The sequence below is a fragment of the Panthera pardus genome, unplaced genomic scaffold (assembly GCF_024362965.1).
Source record: "Panthera pardus isolate Hobbes unplaced genomic scaffold, ASM2436296v1 HiC_scaffold_20, whole genome shotgun sequence".
In the NCBI taxonomy this organism is placed as follows: domain Eukaryota; kingdom Metazoa; phylum Chordata; class Mammalia; order Carnivora; family Felidae; genus Panthera; species Panthera pardus.
The window spans coordinates 3,434,185-3,437,889 of NW_026526766.1; positions in this window are offsets into that span (position 1 = coordinate 3,434,185).

Consider the following 3,705-nt stretch of genomic DNA (forward strand, 5'->3'; position numbering starts at 1 on the left):
CTGGGCCCCTCAGCACTCGCTCGAGACCCTCCCGTTTAGTCCTCATGACATCACTCTTCTGCTCCCCTGTTCTGCACCGAAGGTAATGAGATGTTTCCATGGGCGTATCCAGTCACCCCAATAAAAAGATGTAGAATGACGCGGTGGGACGAGGACGATGGGTCCCAAAAGCAGTCTTTGAAGGCAGAACATCTCCTGCCAAAGCGGGAGGAAGGGTGGTTTCGGGTGCAGCCGCTAAAGGGCTGAGACCAATGGTGTCTCCCCACGAGGAGGCCCTGATGTCCCCAGATGCACCTGCTAGTGCGTGGCTAGGAACGAACGTCCGTGCCCCCCACGGATGGCTCTCACCCGCCTGCAGAACTGATGGTGAAGGGGGGTGGCAGGAGACCTCGCACGATTGCCACTCTTGAGTGAGCAGAAGAGAGGATGGCCCAGGGGGCGAGACAGCACTGCCCTGAATCTCATTCAAAGGTGGATGAGACGCCGAAGTCAGTGCACTGACGAGAGTCGCTTGGTCAGATAGAAGCACACCTGGATTCTTCTTTCCTGCACGTGGGAGGACCATGAGGCTCCTCCCGGCTCTTGCCCGGTGCTGCCCTGTCACCTGGGAAGACGGCACCCTCCTGGCGGCTCGCACCCCCTTCTGGTGCGTCCTCCACCTGCAGGATGGGTCCCCTGCGCCCTCCTGTCCTGCTCAGGGACATAATGAATGAGTCCCCATTTCTCTCTCCGGTGCATCTCTCAGAGCTAAAATAACTTCACCTCCAAAGGATCACTCGGGCAAAAAGCATCATGTGCAAGCTTCCCGCCTCTTTGAAATGCCGTCCAGATGCTTCGGCAAAACCTCTTCTCCTTTTCTGTCCCCCTCTATTTATAATTCAAAATATCACTCCTGTTGCGGTTTACGTAGACCCTGGACACCCCCTCAAAGAACGTTAGCAATGGAAAACAAATTCTTCGGTACAAAATGTGTCTTGATCTCATGCTCCATGGCTGGCTCTGTGCTAGGTAACTAACGACTTCATTAGATCGAAAAGAACATAGAGTCCTGGGGATATTTTAGACAAGTGGTTTGTCAGTCCCAATAGTCAATGGCTAAGTCAATGCCATGATTCTGTTTTATAATCCACCCTAACTTACGGAGCTTTGAAATAAAAATAGAAGTAAGGTAGTGAAGAACTACCCACCACTAAGTCAAGAGGTTTTAACCGGAGGCAAATAGACCTCCAGGTAGCTGAGAAATTGTGTGCAAACATTCGAGGGGGAGGTACACATGCTAATCACCAATTTTATTGCATGTGGCAGAGACTGTAATCTGCCCATCCAGTACCCAAGTACCCACCTGCTTTTCTGCCATGGACACAGAACCTTTATTTTATTGGGAATAGCAATGACTCCAGCTACAAAATCCAACGTTCTCAGCCTCTATTGCAAATAGGTGTGTCTGTGTCTGAATTCTGGCCACTTAGTTAAGCAGCAGCTGTTGGATGGGGCTTTCAGGAAAACACCTTAAAAGAGGGAAGGACTGGCACACTCTCTCTTGCCCTCTCACCTTTATCCTTCTTCCTACGTGGAATGCAGGCATGATGGCTGTGCTCCAGCAGTCATATTGGACCAGGAGGTGGCCTCGCGGTTGGAAGCCACCTACCAAGGAGGGTGAAATAGAACTTTAAAAGGAGCCTGGCACTGCCTTCTTAGGTCCTGTTTATGCAAGATAAGAAGTCATCCTTGTCTTTAAGCTGTTGTCATGTGACTTCTATTGTATGAGGTTGAACCTGATGCTAGCAGATACATCCCACTCAAGTGCAAGAAATGTCACATCTTTTTCTAAATCAATGAAAAAATGAAATTCAAATCCCACTAGGCTGACTGGTAAGAAATTCCGTCTCAGCCAGGGGTACAGGACGTTTGTGAATATCTCTGGGCTTCCTGTTATGCCCAGAAAATGTGGTGAAGGGCCTCTGACGTATGGTTCATCAGCATGGCTGCTAAGAGGCTCAACCAGAAGGAGGAAGAAATTATCTCAGAGTTGCCGGGCCTGGTGTGGGCACTGGGGTCTCGGGCCAGGCGTGCAGTGGGGCAACTTGATCCAGCGCCCATGGGTGCACTGAGCACCCATGCCTGTCTGCTCCTGTCAATCCCTGGGGTTTTCTCCGGGCCCCAGGACTGATCTACACCACCCTAAGACCTCGCAACTCACGCCCCTCCCTAGAATTGGGGGTCCCCCAGCCCCTGGACAGCCCTCTGCCTGCCTCCCTCCAAGTCTTCCCCTTCCCTTTCCCTCCTGGAAGACCCCACATTGTCACCCTCAGGGACAGCGGTTCTGAGACACAAGCTGGACCTCTCCCCTGATGGTGGGCAGGCCCGGAGAGGGACAGGCTCACCCTCCAAAGGGGCTTCTTACCTTGTCCTGCTCACTCAACGGGGAACGCTTCCTGGGAAGGGAGTCTTTCCACTTTCTCTGGATTCACAGAGGAGGTCAGGCATCCCGGACAGGACCTGACATTGCCTTCAGAATTTCCATGAACATCCACATCCACACCCTTGATCACGTCTGTTCTCATCTGCACAAAACGTAGAATAGCTGTAAGGGGGAAGAGCCTAGAAAATTGAAAGACGAAGCAAGGACAGCAAGGAAGGTAAAGCGGAAAACCAACAAGGCTTAAAATGGAAGGACTTTGATCTTTGTGCGGGAGAAAGGGGGAACTCGGTCCCTCCTGTGTGGGTCCACAGCCCATGCCCTCACACAGTGACAGCAGCAGCCTGAATGAATGACGGCCTGAGCCAGACATTGGTCCCCTTTTACAATAACTTCTATTATTGAGGGGGCGCCTGGGGGCTCCGTCGGTTAAGCGTCCTTGAATTCAGCTCAGGTCACGACCTCACAGTTCGTGCGGGCTCTGCACTGACAGCACGGAGCCTGCTCGGGATCCTCTCTCTCCCTCTCTCTCTGCCCCTCCCCTGCTCTCATCCACGCACGACATCTCGCTCCCTATCTCGAAATGAATAAATACACATTAAAAAAGTAAGTCGCATTATTCAATATTCTATGCCACCACCATTCTACGAAGCAGCAAACGTCAGACATAAGCAGATCTGAGAGTCTTTGCGATCTGCAGTCACGGATGATGTGGAGTTTGGGGTGAGGTGTCCTTGCACGCCAGTCCTTACAAAAACCGGCCTCTCACTTGAAATTGAGAAAAGAGGCTTTCTTCCCCAAATATTCGAAACCACTGCTGGGTCTGGCCTGGGGTTCCTTTTGCCCCCATTTCTTATCATCTTAATGCAACTGACAGTTTTTCTTCAGAGAACTCTGCCTTGGTTTTCCCATCTGCAGAATGGGTCACCCTAAGGAGCCCGGGCCAGCGCCGTGCCTGCTGGAGGCCGACTTGGTTGCTGCTGTGTGCACAGCGGTGGCGGCTGTCCGGGGGCCTGGGCGAGGCGGCTCACGTGCTGACGGGCCGGCTCCCTGGCACAGCGCCTGCCCGGGGAGCGGGTGATGGGGTTCAGGCCTGTTTGGGTGCGCAGCGCATAATGACGGTGTCCCAACAGCTTGTGTTGCTGGATGCGGAGCTCGGTTTTGGGCGTTCGCCATCTGAGTAATGTGCCCGTCTGACTCACTCGCCCGTCTAGAGGCAAGAACCGAATCTGAAGCACAAAAAACTTAAATCCCCCCCCCCCCCCGTTTTATTCCCCCGCAGGCAA